The sequence below is a fragment of the Mesoplodon densirostris genome, chromosome 2 (assembly GCF_025265405.1).
Source record: "Mesoplodon densirostris isolate mMesDen1 chromosome 2, mMesDen1 primary haplotype, whole genome shotgun sequence".
NCBI classification, from domain to species: domain Eukaryota; kingdom Metazoa; phylum Chordata; class Mammalia; order Artiodactyla; family Ziphiidae; genus Mesoplodon; species Mesoplodon densirostris.
The window spans coordinates 51,036,918-51,057,412 of record NC_082662.1 but is presented as its reverse complement, the minus strand read 5'-3'; the positions used below and the strand labels follow the sequence as shown (position 1 = coordinate 51,057,412).

The following is a 20,495-nucleotide window of genomic DNA, read 5'->3' as shown; positions in this document are numbered from 1 at the left end:
TGTCCCTGGATCACGGTACCCCGGCAGTGGCGGGCTGCACAGGCTCCCCAGAAGGGAGGTGTGGATAGTGACCTGTGTTCGCACACAGGCTTCTTGGTGGTGGCAGCAGCAGCCTTAGCATCTCATGCCTGTCTCGGGGGTCTGCGCTGATAGCCGCGGCACGCGCCTGTCTCTGGAGCTCCTTTAAGCAGCGCTCTTAATCCCCTCTCCTCACGCACCAGGAAACAAAGAGGGAAGAAAAAGTCTCTTGTCTCTTCGGCAGCTCCAGAATTTTCCCGGACTCCCTTCCGGCTAGCTGTGGTGCACTAACCCCCTTCAGGCTGTGTTCATGCCGCCAGTCCTCTCCCTGAGCTCCTACCGAAGCCCGAGCCTCAGCTCCCAGCCCCCGCTCACCCCAGCGAGTGAGCAGACAAGCCTCTTGGGCTGGTGTTGCCAGTCGGCGCTGATCCTCTGTGCGGGAATCTCTCCACTTTGCCTTCCGCACCCGTTGCTGCGCTCTTCTCCGTGGCACTGAAGCTTCCCCTCTCTGCCACCCTCAGTCTCCGCCCGGGAAGCGCTTCCTAGTGTGTGGAAACCTTTCCTCCTTCACAGCTCCCTCCCACTGGTGCAGGTCCCGTCCCTATCCTTTTTGTCTCTGTTCTTTTTTCTTCTGCCCTACCCAGGTACGTGAGGAGTTTCTTGCCTTTTGGGGGCTCCGAGGTCTTGTGCCAGCGTTCAGTGGGTGTTCTGTAGGAGTTGTTCCACGTGTAGATGTATTTCTGATGTATCTGTGGGGAGGAAGGTGATCTCCACGTCTTACTCTTCCGCCATCTTCCCCCTCTCCCCTAGTTGACTTTTCTTGATGGTGAAGCTTTACCCATTTTAGTATCATACTTTTTAACTTTAAAAAAATTGGTGAAAGTCTATAACTGAAGGCATATTTTTCATCATACTGATCATAATCTTTTCTTAGTGATTTAAGCTTATCATTAAACATACCAGTTAATGAGTTCTGCAAAAATTTTGGGTCAACTGGGTGTTAATTCCAGTAGTGACACTGGAATTTGTTTTCTTAGAGAAAAAAAAAATCCTTCCTTATTACTTTGCTTTCTGGTTATTTCTTTTAAAAGATAGAATAAAGCATGTGCTATGTGCTCTTCTTTTTCTCTTTTATTTTTGTAGAATTCATTAATGTATCAAGCTGAAGCAGCTTTATCCCAAGTAGTATTCACTATCTTCTAAAAACCTTTTGATTTAACATCAGTCAGAATGTTTTCTGTGCTTTCCACATAGGTACAAAATGAATGTCAGACATCTTTAAGCCAGGTTACATGCTCTCTTCTGTCTCACTTGCATTAAATTTGCTGGTTGGTTATAAAAGCAGAATATTCTTTACCAATTTAAGAACTGGTTTTGGGCTTATTTGCTAAAGGATAACACCACAAATACATATGTATTATAAAACTATCTTTAAATATGTCTTCAAATTCAGATGAAGAAACATTGACTACCTATTATAAGAAAGATACAAAAGAAATAATACGTGGTCTTGATATTTGCAGATGCTAAGATAAGCACAAAATGATTCTTAATATAGTAAAGAATATGAATTATCATAAGAAAAGTAGAAATACAGTGGTATACATTTTGAAGGAAGAATAGCCTGCATCTCATTTGGGATAAGAAACTACCATAAGATTCATTAGTTCATTCATGAATATTTATTCATGTTCATTGCTAATCTACCATTCTGTGTTCTATGGCTGGGGAATGAGCAAGAAGTAAAACAGTCTCTGTTTTCTTGGAACTAACATTCTAGTTAGGTAATGCAAACAGTAAACAAGCAAACAAACATATATACAGTATGTCAAGCAGCGATAAGCACGTTGCAGAAAAATAAAGCAGGTTAAAGGTAGGAGAGAAGGCTGGGAAGCAGAGAATGTGTACTAGTCATTGTTCGTTTGTCAAGGAAGACCTCACTAAGCAGAATCTGGAAAGAAGCAGGGGAGCAAGTCCTGTGGGTATGTGGAAGGAGAATCTTTTAGGCTGAGGAAGCAGCAAATCACAGAACCTGAAGTGAAAGTATGCTTGGTGTGTTCAGGGAATAGCAAGGAAGACATTGGGGCTGAATGTAGTAAGGGAGGGGAGAATGATTGAGGTGTACGGGGGCCAGGCGGTAAAGGGTCGTCTAAACCATTGTAAGAACTTGACTCTTATTTCAAGTGATATTGGAAGCTAAGCGAGGGTTTTGAGCAGAGGAGGGACTTGATCTGACTCAAGTGTTTTATAGTGATCACTGGAGCTCCTGTGTGGGCTGTAGTGGGGCAAGGATGGAATCAGGAAGACTAGTTAATAGGCTCTTGCAATAATCCTGGTAAGAGATTATGGAGGCAGAAGAGAAGGAGAGAAGTGGTCAGATTTTGTATTTATTTTGAAAGGAATGATGACAAGATTTGTTGATATTTTGAGCATACTTTGTGCCTTTTATGAACACTGGGGACAGCCAGAAATAGCTTCTTGAGACCTATCCTAAGTATATTTCACTTATACTCTTAATTTGAAGAAAAAATATGTGAGAAAGAAACAGCAGTGAAATTTACTTGATATAATGTGTAGTAATTATTCGTCTTAAAAGACAACATAGGACTGGGACAATACATGTTTCATTAGTAACTGGTTTATATTGAAGAGCACTGACTCTGAGAGTCTTCTTAGTGCTATCCAACACCCAGGGACCTCATACTACCCTGGGAGGCTTAACCTATCTCTAAAGCCATAATAACCACATGGTTTTCTCTTAGAATATCCTTTCTTTTTTATTTTTGCTTAGTGAAATTCTAAAAATATATGGTTCGCTTAAAATGGATAATAAGGGCCTCCCTGGTGGCGCAGTGGTTAAGAGTCCGCCTGCCGATGCAGGGGATACGGGTTCGTGCCCCGGTCTGGGAGGATCCCATATGCCGCGGAGCGGCTGGGCCCGTGAGCTATGGCCGCTGGGCCTGCGCATCCGGAGCCTGTGCTCCGCAACGGGAGAGGCCACAACAGTGAGAGGCCCGCATACAGCAAAAAGAAAAAAAAAAAAAAATAAAAAAATAAAATGGATAATAAGTTCTACCCAACTTTTATCTGATGCCTGTCCTAAATTCCAAGTTTTCATTTCATTATCAGATAACTAAGGATCTTTAAAGAAGTAAAAAAATGTGCTTTGAAAAGTCTTTAAAATAATAATCAATCGATTAGTGAGTATGAAGAAAAATGGTTGGAGAAACTGATATGTTATTTGGAAGCCAATGGCAAAGAAAAAAATTGAGAGATATTTTTCTTCTAAAAATAAACTATGCTAGTTCAGAAACTTAATTTGAAAAACTCATATAATTTCTTATATTTTCCCCCCAAGTGATTAAATTCAATTTGAAAGTAATAAAGCTCTACTACAATATTGGGGATAATTCAGTGGTTGAAGTGAAACTGATAGTTAAGACGTGAGTATATTGTTAATTAGAACACATAGTCATAATTCAGAGATTGGAATTCCCTACTATCATAGGTCTAATTTCTGTAATGGAAGAAAGTGATTCCTCAGGCAATATATAGAATTATGTGAGTCTGTATACTACTAAAGACTACCTATTTTGGGTTAGATTTTATTTAAGGTTTTTTCCTACTTAAGTGAGGACAGTGTTATATTCCACCTAAAGTTCATGTCCTTCGACATTCCTGACAGTATGCCTGAAGTAATGTATACCTCTGTGGCAGTTGGGAATCGAGCACCATAGTACAGAGGTGTCTAGGCCAGAGGTGAGGATTTCAAAGTCACCAAAAAAAGGTGATAGTTGAAGCAGTGAGAGCGAGTTCACTTAGGAAATAAGCAAAGAAAATAATCCTAGACAGTTAGCAGTATTAAGTGGATTCCACATTGAATTGGTAAGAGGAAGACAGAGCCTGTAGTAGATGAGGTTCATAGGAGGAGAAAAGGTCAAGAAAGTCAGGAAAGATTCTTTGGTCCTCTGAGAATACAAATCTTGGTAACTTTGATTTTTTTTTTAATTTAACTTATTAAAGATTGCATATTTCTTTAATGTTTTCCTTGAATATCATCACAGAAATGTATTATTTCTTACCGTACCATATCAACATTTGAAATGTTTTAAATCTGTATTTTATTCATTCAACAAATATTTATTGATTACTTGTTATGTGCCAGATTGTAGGAATTGTAGGTTCAGTGACAAAATAGACAAAACACCCTGCCTTCAGGAAGCTTATTCTGTAGTAAAGGGTGACAGACAATGAATAGAATAAACTAGTACTGTACAGAATAAATCACCAATATATTGTATGTTAGTCAGTAATAAGTGTTAGGGAGGAAGATAAAGGAGGAGGAGTAGTGTATTATCTTGGGCTGCCATAACAAAATACCATAGATTGGGTAGCTTAAGCAACAGAAATTCATTTCTTCACAGGCTTGAAGGCTAGAAGTACAAGGTCAGGATTCTGGCTTAAGCAACAGAAATTCACTTTTTCTCAATTCTGAGGGCTGGAAGTCCAATATTAAGGTTATGGCCAGTTTGGTTTCTGGTGAGGTCTCTCTTCATGGCTTTCAGACAGCTAGCTGCCTTCTCCCTATGTCCCACTTGGTGGCGACAGTGATTGCACTAGTGTCTTTTCTTTTTATAAGGGCCACTATTCCATCCTGGGGGCCACACCCTTATGACCTCATCTAAACATTACCTCCCAAAGGCCCCATCTCTAAATACTATCACACTGGGAATTAGAGCTTCAACATATGAATTTGGGGAGGACACAGTACATTCCGTAGAAGATAGGTAATGTGTGAGCAGAGGTGGTCATGGTGCTGGAATACCTGTTTGAAATGGGGTTGGGAAAAACAGAGCTGGAGGTATCAGGCTCCCTGACTTCAGACTATACTACAGAGCTACAGTGATCAAGACAGAATGATACTAGCACAAAAACAGAAATATAGATCAATGGAACAGGATAGAAAGCCCAGAGATAAACCCATGCACCTATGGTCACCTTATCTTTGATAAAGGAAGCAAGAATACACAGTGGAGAAAAGACAGCCTCTTCAATGAGTGCTGCTGGGAAAACTGGACAGCAACATGTAAAAGAATGAAATTAGGACACTCCCTAACACCTTACACAAGAATAAACTCAAAATGGATTAAAGACCTAAATGTAAGGCTAGACACTATAGAACTCTTAGAGGAAAACATAGGTAGAACACTCTGTGACATGAATCACAGCAAGATCCTTTTTGACCCACCTCCTAGAGAAATAGAAATAAAAACAAAAATAAACAAATGGGACCTAATGAAACTTAAAAGCTTTTGCACAGCAAAGGAAACCATAAACAGGACAAAAAGGCAACCCTCAGAATGGGAGAAAATATTTGCAAATGAAGCAACTGACAAAGGATTAATCTCCAAAATATACAAGCAGCTCATGCAGCTCAATATCCAAAAAACAAACAACCCAATCCAAAAATGGGCAGAGGACCTAACTAGACATTTCTCCAAGGAAGATACACAGATTGCCAACAAACACATGAAAGGTATACAGATTGCCAAGAAACACATGAAAGGATGCTCAACATCACTAATCATTAGAGAAATGCAAATCAAAACTACAATGAGATATCACCTCACACCGGTCAGAATGGCCATCATCAAAAAATCTACGAACAATAAATGCTGGAGAGGGTGTGGAGAAAACGGAATCCTCTTGCACTGTTGGTAGGAATGTAAATTGATACAGCCACTATGGAGAACAGTATGGAGGTTCCTTAAAAAACTAAAAATAGAACTACCATACGACCCAGCAATCCCACTACTGGGCATATACCCTGAGAAAACCATAATTCAAAAAGAGTCATGTACCGCAATGTTCATTGCAGATCTATTTACAATAGCCAGGACATGGAAGCAACCTAGGTGTCCATCGACAGATGAATGGATAAAGAAGATGTGGCACATATATGCAGTGGAATATTACTCAGCCATAAAAAGAAACAAAATTGTGTTATTTGTAGGGAGGTGGATGGACCTAGAGTCTGTCATACAGAGTGAAGTAAGTCAGAAGGAGAAAAACAAATACCATATGGTAACACATATATATGGAATCTAAAAAAAAAAAGTTCTGAAGAACATAGGAGCAGGACAGGAATAAACACGCAGACATGTCTTTATTCCCGTCTTACCCCTAGGTTCTCTATGACCTTTTTTCTTTTTTCAGTTCGGTGCTTCGTGACCACCTAGAAGGGTGGGATAGGGAGGGTGGGAGGGAGGGAGATGCAAGGGGGAAGAGATATGGGAACATATGTATATATATAACTGATTCACTTCGTTATAAAGCAGAAACTAACAAACCATTGTAAAGCAATTATACTGCAATAAAGATGTTTAAAAAAACAAAAAAAACCCAGAAAAAAAACGCAGACATAGAGAATGGACTTGAGGACATGGGGAGTGGGAAGGGTAAGCTGGGATGAAGTGAGAGAGTGACAGGGACATATAATACACTACCAAATGTAAAGTAGATAGCTAGTGGGAAGCAGCTGCATGGCACAGGGAGATCAGCTCGGTGCTTTGTGACCACCTAGAGGGGTAGGATAGGGAGGGTGGGAGGGAGATGCAGAGGGAGGAGATATGGGGATATATGTATAGGCATAGCTGATTCACTTTGTTATACAGCAGAAACTAATACACCATTGTAAAGCAAATTATACTCCAATAAAGATGTTAAAAAAAAGAAAAAAAGAAATCGGGTTGGGTCAGAGGAGGTTTCTCTGGGAAGATGGTATTTGAATGAAGACTTGAAATAAGTGAAAGAGTGAGCCATGTAGCTTCCTAGGAGGAAGAACCTTGCAGGCAGAGGGAATAGTAAGTACAAGTCCCTGAGGCAGTAGTGAGCCTGGTATTTGAGGACCAGCAAGGAAATCAGTGTAATTGGATGGGGTAAGCAAGGGAAGGTGGAGAGTGCAGGCTCTACAGCCCTGCAAAGGAAAAAAAAAAAAAAGGGTGGCTTTTGTCAGAGATGGAACACCACTGGAGGGTTTTGAGCTGAGGACTAGAGGAGTAACAGGATCTGAATTATGTTTGAAAAGAATGTGATCTACGGCTCCTACAAAGCAGTACAATCATATAATTTTGGAATATTTTAGTATAGTATATTGTTCAGAAAATAGTCTAGTTCCTTTCCTGTTTTGTTTCTAAATCAAGAAAACGCCCACAAATTAGAAAAATAAATGTCCTTTTTTAAAAAAAATGTGAATTCTGAGATAAAGCATGTGTAAATGCTTAGTTAAATATAATCCTGTGATCCACTAGCATTTAAAAAGGATAAATATAGGGTTATAGTAATAATATTATTTGTAGTTAATAATATGATATGTTATAATTTTATTTACTTGAAATAATCAGTTAAATTTAGGAAACACATGTTCCACATATTCGGTTACCATAACAACTTGGGAGAAAAACTGAAGAACAGATGTTATATCAACCTGTTGATGTTTAATAGTATGACAGTTTTGAAATTATAGTTACAATGTTCAGATTTTAAATGTATATATATATATATACCATACGTTGTCCTCGAAAGACCTTATTTAATTTTCCTTCTGTAAGTATCATTATACAATATGAATAGGTGTGAATAAGAGAAACTGTATGATAACCCAGGGTAGAAATTTACTTGAAAGATTTATCTTACAACTGAAAGCATTTATACTGAATTTTGTATTATTTCTTCTCTCACCAACTCTATGCCATCCTTTCCTTGGTGAGGAGGAAGGGGATGGAGAATAATAGAATATGTAGGAAAAATGATTAATTTGACTTACTAGTTGTCTTGGGTTATGTTATTGTAATCATAATTTTGAATAGGATTTATTTTTTAACGTTCTTAGAACTTTCAATGTCAGCTTTATTTGTAGACTGTTTTTTAAATCTTGAGTTTCAAAGTTACTACATTTAATATTTAGACACGAGAATCAGTGGCAGACTACAAATGAATTCATTTTAATCTCATTTTATTTCAAATTCTTTAAACTTTCAGGAAGCTGGGGATTTTAACTCATGTGTAAATCATTCTTACACATTTATAATTGGACAAAGTAAATGCATAAATCATTAATATTATACATCTCATAAGTAGAAAATACGAGTGTGTTTAACATTGAAGTGAAATGTTGTTGTTGGCCAATGTACACAAACTTACACTGTTCACCTTGCGGAATTTCATTTTGTCTGACAAGAAGAGTGTTGAGGAAAAGGCAAATATCATAGCAGCTACTGTAATTGAATTGGCCTCTGAATCATATAAAGCCAGGAAGCCTGACAGTAACATTGTCTAAAACCTTAAAAAAATATTATGGTGCATGTGATGTGTATCTACTTGAGGCTGAAATGAATGGACTATTAGAAAAAACTTGCTTTTATAGGGAAAGAGGAGAAAAGTAATGATATTTTTAGAAAAATATGTTTAAAAATTGAGGTGATTTTTTTTCCTTGAAATGTCTTGGTTTCTATTTTCAAAGGAAGCTTTTAATCTAATTATGAGGCTTCTTTGGCTTTAATTTTTTTTCCTGTCTTTTTTCCTTTTTTGAGCTTAATTATTATAGTTTATATTTTTATGCATAAATAATTGCTGTCTTACTTGATATATAGTACCTAGAAGAATCCTGATATGTACCAGCAGTTGTTTTATAAATATTTCTATTGTTACTGGGAATAAATACAGCCATTTCTTAATACCTGATTCTCATATGTTAGGAGTGGTTGATCATAAAATTTTATTTGAAAACTTTTCCATATTATTTTATCATTCCAGAGGATAATTGACCTGTGTCAAGGTGGCCTTAATTTTTAATTTTTTATATCTATTCAAAGTTTTAGTTATTTATACTTAATTAGACCACTTAAAAAATTAGTCAGACTCCAATTTCCATTGCAGTTTATGAAAGGAAATGAGTTAGAGGAGAAAAAATAAATTTAAAGGTAAAATCATGACATACACAAATATAAAATGAACCACATCTGAGATTTTATTTAACTTATTATTAATGAGGGAGCCAGTAATATCTTACAACTAGTTCAGATGATTGTACAAGTAGGTGCAAAACTGCTGCATTCATAAGGCAATAATCAGTTACATTTCACCAGACATAGTTCATTTCCTTTTCTGTGGACATGTATCATTTACATTGTTTTAAGTTTTCTACAACTTACAGAGTGGTAAAATCTCTCTAAAGCCATGAAAGGCTAGTATAATACCAAAGGATGCATTTGACAGGATACCAAATGACCTTTTAATGCCCATTTCAAATTCTTTCACAGTTTTCTCTGTTTTTATTTCCTGTTGTCTTCCATTAGCCTTTCAAGTTGATACCAAATCAAATCATCCTGTCAGACTAATATATAAACAGAAGTTTTGTTTTGTTATTTTTAAGTAGCCACATAGACATTATCCTTGTATTTTCTGTCTCTTAAAGTGATAACCTACTATTCTCATTATTTTCTGTTAAATTTGTTTCTAGTGAGTTTTTGCATTGAGACTATTGATGCTAAAATTTCAGATCTTTTGAAAAGTATATGCTTAACCTTCAGAAATCAAGGGAAAGAGCTGGAGATTGAGAGGGTGTAAAGAGACTGCTTTCATTTTTCAGAAGAAACATTTAAACCTCTCTTGAGCCATTTAGAACTAAAGATGTAGATGTAACATCAAGAATGAAGTTATAGAAATGCAAAAATGACAGAGGAAAAGGGAAACTACAGAGGGAGGAGCTTTGTTCTAAAGAAAAATGTTTTAGTTTACCGATTGATAATAAAAATTTAAAAACGTATGTAAAGATAGAGAATAATTTGAATAATTTAATAAACCCCTGTTTTTCACTTACATTCAGTAGTATCAACCTTTTTATACACTTGCTTCATCTGCCTCTTCTCTTATTTCTTTGCCCAGAAGTATTTTAATGCAAATCCTAGACATGAGGGCTTTCCCTCCTAATTACTTCAGTATGTATTTTAGAAAGTAGTATCATTTTCTTTCATAATCATATCATTATCATAGCCAAGAAAATCAAGTAATTCTCCTCAACAAAATTAAGTATCCTGTGCATATTCAAATTTCTCTGTCTCAAACTATAGTTTTCTGATTGTTTTGTTCAAATCATAATCCATCAGTATCCATATACTGCATCTGGTTGCTATGTCCCTTAAGTCTGACTTTAGAACAGTGCCCCTCCCCTCTGTTTTGTTTGTTTTTAAACATGTTGACGTGTTGAATAAATCTAGTCCCACATTCTAGATTTATCTGATTGCTTCTTTGTGATTTTGACCAACTTGTTTCTCTGTATACCTATAAATGAAAGTTACATTTTTGGCAAGAATATTTTATAGGTTGTGCAGCTGTGCTTCATATTGCTTCGCATCAGGATTCTCTTAATCTGGCTGCTCCCTGTTTAGTGATGTCACATTTGACTGGGGGGTTGGATGGTGATGGCCTTAACGCCTCCTTTGGAAATGTGGTTTTCCCCCTTATGACCAGCAAGTGATTGTGGAGTGGTGATTTGGCACTCTGCAAAAGATCCAGTTCTTTAGCAAACTGAGAAGTGTTTCTGATTAAGGAAATATCATCCTCCTCTGTCTCTAAAGGCTTAGCTAAATGTGTGTCTTCAGGAGGAATCTATATAGAACAGTGAAGAAGAACTCAGACCAGCCAAGTCAACTCTAACGGAATAAAAGATGTTGCAGCCATATTTTTCTCCTACTCAATAGATTTAAGATGTAGGTAAGACAGATTTTTTAAAAAAATCAGAATGATGATGAGTGCATAAGAGCTGGCAAGAAAGGAAAGTTGATCATAGGTAGTTGTATTTAAAAGACTAAGTAGTGTCTGAGTGTCCTTAACTAATACCACCACAAAGACCCTCGTCTAAACTAAATCCAACAATAACGACCAAAAAACAAAGCCCCTGAAATGCCCATTTTCCCCCAATAAGATAAGCTTCAAAGAGTAGAAAAATCTTAAAAACAAAACCAAATCTCAAATCTCAGTCTAATTTAAAAATGTTACTTCATTGGAGAGGACAGCCTAGGTGATGAAAACTACAGAAGCAGCACCACGTGAAGCTGGCATGATAAGACTGATTTAACTACATTGAAAGTGACAGAAGAAGAATGACTTCACAAATGTAAGATACATCCATTTCAAAAAATTGCTAAACTTGCAAATACAGCAGAGAACCTTGTAAAACTTTCATTGGAGGTTGTAAAGAGAAGAATTGATGCTTCAGAGCAAAGACTCATTGATGCTTGGAGATAGAGGAACATAGCACAACCAAATTAAAACATCCAAAGCTAAAAAGTATCTAAACAATGGAAGCATATTGAAGACACAAGGAAATCCAAACTGCATGTAACAGTGGTAAGGATTCATTCATGTCTTTATTTCTTTGACTTTGGTTTCTATATCCATTTTTTGATTTAGATAACATTTCTCAAAATAGGTTTTTAGAAGAATCCCAGAGCATCATGCATGAGAAGCCTGATATGAACATCCCTAGGTAGTTAAATTTATCAAGTGTTTAATCGTCATTGCAAAGATAGGCTCTTAAAGATGCCAAGGTATAAAGAGAAAATTTAAAAACAATAGTAAGAATGACTTTGGATCTTACTTTTCAGACTTTGGAGAACTGTAAGAGTTTAAGGGGGAAAGAAACAAGATCAACCAAACAGAAACCAGTGGAACTAATACACTTTGCTATGGTATCTAGCCAAACCAACTTTTCTTTCTTTTAAGGTGGAAGATCCCTTAATAAATGAAACACATAAAACAATATGTCAGTGAAGTGCTCAGTAGCAGTAGTGCTCTTTACAGAATCCACTGACGATCGAGAATTAGATAAAATATATAGTTTAGTTTGTTTATATATGATTGTGATTATAGCTTGCACCCTGCTGTTCTTAGAAAACCACAGATCATGTAAAGGAATTAACAAAGAAATGAGTTGAATAGGACAAAAATAAGATTTAACCGACATTAGAGACTAAATGCTTGGAAATAGATGTATATTTTCTTCTTAAATGTGCATAAATCTTTTATAGCAATATTGGTCATACAACTTTTTTGGACAAAAAATATGTGTATGTAATATAAAAAATGTTAGGCTTCAAATTGTCAGAACACAGTACATTAAAATTAGCATAACAAAAATTAAAAGATAGGTGAAAGTTAAAATAAAATTGTGTATAAGGCAAGAGAGAAATCCATAAACAATAAGAGCAGTGATATAGTTATGTTTTCATCAGTTGCTGTCAAACTGATGTGTAAAGGAAATTTTATCAATTTAAATGTCTATATTAATAAGACAGAAGAAGAGCAAAGAAATAGAGTAATGTGCCCCAGATAGGGAAAATACCATTAATAAAATTAAGCAGAAATAAGCAAAATTACAATAGTTGTTTCTTTGGAAAATTTAGTCAAAGTGAGAATCATTGGTTAGTTAGACAAAGAATGAAATGTAAATATGATCAGGAGAGGAGCTACAATAATTAACATACAGGAGAACCAAAAATATTTCAAAGAATGTTATTTTTAGTTGGATATTAGTTAATGGGCCAGGTCAAAATCAGAAATAAAGTGTATGCATGCATGAGTGTGTGTGTGTTTGTGAGTATTGCCAAAGTGGATGCAGCTAGAAGTAGAAATTATAACTAGAATGAACCTCCTCAAATTAAATTTTGAGGAAAGTGGTAAGGTGTAATTAAATCAAATAAATAAAAACAACTGTATTAGAAACCCAAAGAATCATAACAAATAAGTAGAGAAAAGGACACCTAGCCCTGATGGGGATTAACTTTGGAGAATTTTTTTTTAAGTTCAAAGAACAAATATTTGGTGAATAATTAATTCTAGCTTCAAAATAAAAGGGGCATTGTTAATTATTTGATGAGCAAAATGTTAATCATTTTGTGAGTAAAAGGATTTTGTTTTGACAATTTGATAAGAACAACACCTTTAAAAGAATTTATGGACTGGTGTCATTAACCAGCCAACGATACAATACTGCTTAACAATAATGATTTACAGTGAGCAAGTAAATTATCCTCAGATGCATGGGTAGCATAATAAAAGAGAAGCTATTAACACAGAGGAGGAAATTTAGGACTCATCTTTAATTTCTCTCTTCCCTTCCTCTCTGTATCTTGACAACTAGAAAATTTTGTTGACTGCCTCCACAAGGCATTAGGGATGTATTCCCTTTTCCATCAGCATTGCTACTGCCCTAGTAAAAGTCACCATCATCTCTTCCCTAGGTTAACTGCAGTCATCTCCTATTTTAATCTTCTTCTTCCACTTTTCACCTCAATCCCTAACAATGTATTTTCAATACAGTAGCCAGAATGCTCTTTTTAATGTCATTTCCATGCTTTCAGTGGCTTCTCATTTAACTTTGAATAAAAATCCAAACTCCTTACTTGGTCTTTAAATCATGTGATTTGGACACTGCCTGCCTCTCCAGCTTTTTCATGTGCCACTCTCCCCAGGTTTTCCTTGATTCCAGCTATTTCACGTGAAGCCTCTTTCCTCCTTACAACCCCTCTACTTGCTGATTTCTCAGCCTGGAACATTCTTCCCTCAGCTCTTTACACAAACGTTATGTGCCTAGGGAGGCTTTTTCTCATCCCCCAATCTCCAATAGCCTCTCTTCCATGCAGTCATTCTGTAATGCAGTTTACTGTTTAATTTCTTTGTGTACTTAACTAAAGTTCTGTTGTTTACTTATTATCTATCTCCTCCCCCAGAATGTAAGGCCCCTTTTCACTGCTATATCCGTAGTGCCTGAGACCATTTCTGAGATACTTAGCGAATATTCGTTAAATTATTGCATGATGGTAATAATAGGAAAGGTAAGTAATAAAATATTGTGTTAAAAATAGAAAAATTGGGCAATGCAGTTGAATAACAGTTACATTCTCTCAGAAGTTTAGCATGCAACAGATTAATAGTCCATGATGGAAAAAAGGATGTTTATAGGAAGTAATGAAAAAATAGCAGTGGTCTAAGGAGTTTGGGGTTTTAATCTGACCCACTCACCTAACTTTGAGGTAGCTACCTAATCTAACATTCAGCTTTCGTCATCTGTAATATTAGGATAGCAATAAGTCCTGGATGTTTTATGTATGTACTTGTATGTTTGTGGGGTAAGGTCCTGCCTCCTTCCCTCCCTCCCTTCCTCCCTTATAAGATACTTTAATGATAAGTATTCAACACTGAACCCAAGATTTCAAAAGTGGTTCATATCATAATACCAATTTAGATAACAGGTAAAATACCTGGCACAGTGCAAGGTACATAGAAAATGAACAGTAAATGTTAGTTCCTTTTACTCCTAGTTGGAATCTTTAGGCTGGCTAATCCCATATTTAACTCCAGATCTTCCATGGGATTCTTAGAACTGTATATTCTTATTATGAGAGTGTGTTCCTATTTTCTCTTAGACTGTAAACTCTTAAGAGTGTTTTTCTTATGACATTTATCATAACCATTTATTCATAGCTTGTGTTCTATAAGTGTTTAAAATTCAGCATGCATTTATTAAGTACCTATTATGTACAGTGCATGAAGTTAAACACAGAAAACAAAGGAAATAGAAAGGCATATTCTAGCTGTAGAGTGGGAAAACATTGCTTACTTTAAAAGAGATGAAGGCATATTTACTAAGATTTGAATTTATAAAAAATAAAAAATGTTGACACGGCAAAATGTAATAAAATTAATGTGGAAACGAAAGTGAAAAAAGAATATTTTACCAACATATGCAATAAAATCTTACTATGCAAAACAGATGAAGATTTGATGGAAATATGTATGGTCTGTAACAGGATTCTGCTTGATAGGTAGAGGAGAAAAACAGTTCACAGATGAACAAATAGTAACAGAAAACCTTTATAAAGTATGTATAGTTTTTCTAGCAATTAAGGAAATGTAGCTCAGACATCTCCAAAGTGCATTTTATTCAGTAAAAGATTTACTCAAGAAACATATAATGTGGTGCAAAAACAAAAAACAAAAACTAAAAAACCACATTAGTACATGTAATGCAAAAGTATTAAAAACAACAAAAGTGTGTTCTAATCCCTTTTTTCTAAGCCTTTTTATCAGTACTTCCATACCAGCTTTTTAAAAAACAGACTTTATTTTTAAGAGCAATTTTAGATTCATAGCAAAATTGGGTGGAAGGTAGAGATTTCCCATCTACCTCTTGCTTCCATATGGAAACAGGCTCCCCCCACTATCAAAATCCTGTACCAGAGTGCTACATTTGTTACAGTAGTTGAACCTGCATTGCCCCATTATTATGACCCAAAGTCCATAGTTTACATTAGGGTTCACTCTTAGTGGTGTACATTCGATGGGTTTTGACAAATGTATAATGACATGTGTTTATCATTATAGTACCACATAGAGTAGTTTCATTGCCCTAAAGATGAACTCTGCTCTGCCTGTTCCTCCCTGTCTTCACCCCAGCCTCTGACAACCATGGATCTTTTTAGTGTCTCTGTAGTTTTGCCTTTTCCAGAATGTCATGTATGTAACTAGGGTCATAGACTATGTAGCCTTTGCAGATAGCCTTTTTTTTTTTCACTTAAAAACATACATTTAAGGTTCTTCCATGTCTTTTTATGGCTTGATAAAAGCCATAAAAGTAGCCAGCACTATTTCTTATTAGTGCTGAATAATATTTCATTGTCTGCTTGCATCACAGGTTATGCAGTAACCTACTAAAGGACATCCTGGTTGCTTCCAATTTTGGCAATTACAAGTGAATAAACAAACACTAAGCAGTTTTTTGTTTCCTGCCAGTCACTTAACCTCTTTAGGGCTCAATTTTCTTCTCTGTAAAATTTAACTGATGATTTCTAAGGATTCTGAGGTTTGAAATTATGTGGTTATCTGGATAGAAATCATAAAATTTTATGTTCTGTTGATTATGAATAACTCAGCTATGTATGTACGCGGATGACATTGTAAGTTGGTAAAGCCTTTCTGGTGAAAGCAGTCTGGTCCTATATAACAAAAATTATACTCTATTCTTACTCTTTGATTAGATCATTCTATTTTAGGGGGTCTCCCTCAAGTAAACCCAAATGGAGGTTAAAAAATAACATCTCTTTTTTATTTTTATTTTTTTTGCGGTATGCGGGCCTCTCACTGTTGTGGCCTCCCCCGTCGCGGAGCACAGGCTCCGGACGCGCAGGCTCCGGACGCGCAGGCTCAGCGGCCATGGCTCACGGGCCCAGCCGCTCCGCGGCATATGGGATCCTCCCAGACCGGGGCACGAACCCGTATCCCCTGCATCGGCAGGCGGACTCTCAACCACTTGCGCCATCAGGGAGGCCCTAACATCTCTTTTTTAAACAAAGGTTTTCATAGCAGGGTAATTTATAAAAGCCACATAAAACAAAACTATGGAAGCAATTCAAATGCCCAGTCGTGGGGAAACGCAAAGTAAATTGCATGAGGGCAGGGATCATGACTATTCGTTCTAATCAGTGTGTACCTAGCACCTTACTCAGTGTGATGTTCTAAATATTTGTTGAATGTAAAAGTCCTGAATAAAATAATTTAAGGGAAAGAGAAGAGCTTTTACTGAATATAAAAGATTGTAGGATATGGCACTCTCTTCTCTTTGTTTGCTGCTTTGCATCTCTCATTGCTAAATTCAGCTGTGCCAGCTACTACCTGCCGAACTCCACACTTGGCCCTTTACTGATACCAGTGAAGGTCTTAGGCATGTGATGTAGCAGCCGTGACAGGTTGGCTTCTCACTTGGAAAAGAACATCAACATGGTTGTAGAGGAGTTAAAGCAAGAGTAGACTGTACGTCCCAGTTTTGACAGGACAGTCTCAGTTTATGCGTGATGTCTCAGTGTAAATCTTACTTTAATAGCATTTCCTTTCACTCCCAAAGGTATCCTTGTTTGGACAGTAGGTCACCATTTAGCTGAGGGTCTGAATTTCTTTTTACTTTAGTGCTATAGTTGGGAAACATTTTCTTCCTTTTTTCAGTTCAATTTACTTTAGCAAACATTTATTTAACACTCAATACATATTCAATCTACTGTATTGTGAGATACAAAGAAACTTCAGACAAGGCCCCTATCACCGAAGAATTTCACTTTAATGCTTTTTCCTCTTCAGTTTATTTTGGTAACTTATAGCCTCATTCAGGGTCAAAGGTCTCCTAGACCCAAGCTCTTGCCCTGGCCTCGACCATTTAAAAAGACCCTTTTCTGGCTTGCCGCTGGTTGCATGCCCCCCTCTCCCATGGGAGCTAAGGGAGTAGTCCCTTTTAAGAGCCTGTGCCCTCACCACATGGCACTCTGGTATTTGGGATAGTGGAATTCCTTGCCCAAACACTTTGGAGCCCACTTTCAGGGCCTGCATGGACCTCTTCCTTTGGACGTGCGCACACAAGTTCCCTCACTGTGCCAGGTAGGACAGGGGTGGGAGGAGAAGGGAGTGGGCAGCAGGCTAGTGGCAGCAGCTAGGGTAGGCTCCCTGCAACCTTACACGTGAAATTAAAGAATTCTAATTTTGTACTTGGCTGTCAGAGTCATTTTTTTAAAAAAGGTACAGCTACTTTTTTTTAATATTAATTTATTTATTTCTGGCTGCATTGAGTCTTAGTTGCAGCACACGGGATCTTTTGTTGTGGCATGCGGGCTTCTCTCTAGGTGGGGCGTGGGCTCTGTAGTTGCAGTGTGCGGGCTTAGTTGCCTCCGCGGCATGTGGGATCTTAGTTCCCCAACCAGGGATCGAACCCGCGTCCCCTGCATTGGAACACGGATTCTCAACCACTGGATCACCAGGAACATCCCCGTCAGAGTCATTTTGATTGTCTGTTCCTCTAAGTAGAATAGAACATTTTTTTATGTAGTCATTTTAGATGTTTAAATATATGGTATCTGAGCCTCCATTTGCATTCTTGCCATGGACCCCACAAATATCAGGAGCAGGCCCACTCAGAGGAAAACCTAAAATCCGTAGTGTGACCTGTGAGATCCCGCAGTCTGCTCCTGCCTCCTTCCCGCCTCTGCTGCAGCTGCCCTGGCTTCCTCCGCAGCACTCCAGCCATGCTCCCTTCTCAGGTTCTGGCACTCACTGCTGCTTCTTGGAATTCTCTTCTTCTAGGTACCCATGCGACCTCTTCCCTCAGGTCCTTGTCCTTTAGGTCTTCTCCCCACTGCTCCAAGTCATTATTTTATCAGTGAGAACTTATATTTTTGAAACTTTCCTACTCCCCAAGCACTGACTCTCCCCTCCCCTGCTTTTCTTCCTTTAACATGCATCAATCAAACATTTAGAAGTAGTAAAAACCTAAACTAGCTTTTCCCCTTAAACATCTTTCTTTTAAAACCCCTTAGGTATTAAGACTTTTTTCCCTTAAAAAATTGCTATTTTAGTTTTCATGTCTTAAAGTCATTCATGTACCCGCTTTGAAGAAGCACATAGTTCTCTAAGGCTAGTACTTAAAGCAGCAGTCTCCCTATCCTGCCTTCAGTTTCAAGGGTAACCATTTGCAACTCTATTAAATGATTCTTTTGGTATTTCCCACCTTATCTGTATAACGTGCTTATATCGCTACTTCCTAACTTTTTGGTTTTAGGTATTATCTATTTCTTTTCCTCCATAGAGGATGAGAATTAAGTTCTCCCTTACCACTGTCACACCCTGTGCATGCACACAGATGTATCTAGCTCTCCCTGTTCCCAGTATGGTTAAGTTGTGATTTTGGTTAGATAAATATGCAGTTTTTAAAAACTGTAAACACTAATCACAGCTGAGCCATGTCGTATACTGTGCTAACTTTTCTTTTCCCTGCATCATTTTATTTTTCCTGGAGTTAAAAGTTGTCATGATTTTGATTTGCTTACTTTTCTAGGTTATTAGCATCATTTCCACCCCAGTCATGTATATCTTCTTTCAGTATGTTCACATCTGTTTTCTGTTGTTTTCTTTCTCTTGAAAAACATCTCTCTGCGTCTTCAGATATTCTCTAATCTGAATAATGTTCTCAGGATTGGCTCGAGTTTGACAAATCATAGAGATACTTCCAAGAAGGCTTATTTATCCCCAACAGGACAGTGGGCAGTCATTGCAAATATAGTTGTTTTTTGCAGATATCTTATATGAACAAATCATGTAAATATAACTATTTACTATGAATTTATATATGGTTCTCTTTCATATGTTGTAATTAAGTTACCTTTTATTGCAAAAATACAGAATGTATTTTTTTTTTTTTTTTTTTACAAATTTAATCAGTTATACATATACATATGTTCCCATATCCCCTCCCTTTTGCGTCTCCCTCCCACCCTCCCTATCCCACCCCTCCAGGCGGTCACAAAGAACCGAGCTGATCTCCCTGTGCTATGCGGCTGCTTCCCACTAGCTATCTACCTTACATTTGGTAGTGTATATATGTCCATGCCGCTCTTTCACTTTGTCACAGCTTACCCTTCCCCCTCCCCATATCCTCAAGTCCATGCTCTAGTAGGTCTGTGTCTTTATTCCTGTCTTACCCCTATGTTCTTGATGACATTTTTTTCTTAAATTCCATATATATGTGTCAGCATACAGTATTTGTCTTTCTCTTTCTGACTTACTTCACTCTGTATGACAGACTCTAGGTCCATCCACCTCATTACAAATAGCTCAATTTCATTTCTTTTTATGGCTGAGTAATATTCCATTGTATATATGTGCCACATCTTCTTTATCCATTCATCCGATGATGGACACTTAGGTTGTTTCCATCTCCGGGCTATTGTAAATAGGGCTGCTATGAACATTTTGGTACATGTCTCTTTTTGAATTATGGTTTTCTCAGGGTATATGCCCAGTAGTGGGATTGCTGGGTCATATGGTAGTTCTATTTGTAGTTTTTTAAGGAACCTCCATACTGTTCTCCATAGTGGCTGTACCAATTCACATTCCCACCAGCAGTGCAAGAGTGTTCCCTTTTTTCCACACCCTCTCCAGCATTTATTGTTTCTAGATTTTTTGATGATGGCCATTCTGACTGGTGTGAGATGATATCTCATTGTAGTTTTGATTTGCATTTCTCTAATGAGTAAAGATGTTGAGCATCCTTTCATGTGTTTGTTGGCTGTCTGTATATCTTCTGTGGAGAAATGTCTATTTAGGTCTTCTGCCCATTTTTGGATTGGGTTGTTTGTTTTTTTGCTATTGAGCTGCATGAGCTGCTTATAAATTTTGGAGATTAATCCTTTGTCAGTTGCTTCATTTGCAAATATTTTCTCCCATTCTGAGGGTTGTCTTTTGGTCTTGTTTATGGTTTCCTTTGCTGTGCAAAAGCTTTGAAGTTTCATTAGGTCCCATGTGTTTATTTTTGTCTTTATTTCCATTTCTCTAGGAGGTGGGTCCAAAAGGATCTTGCTGTGATTTATGTCATAGAGTGT

General features: G+C 37.2%; 1 protein-coding gene across 3 annotated transcripts in view; it reads left to right on the top strand.

Annotated features, from left to right (window-relative positions):
* The window catches only part of OMA1 (OMA1 zinc metallopeptidase), a 110,038-nt gene that overhangs the window by 82,144 nt on the left and 7,399 nt on the right, over positions 1-20,495 (top strand). The window lies entirely within an intron of this gene.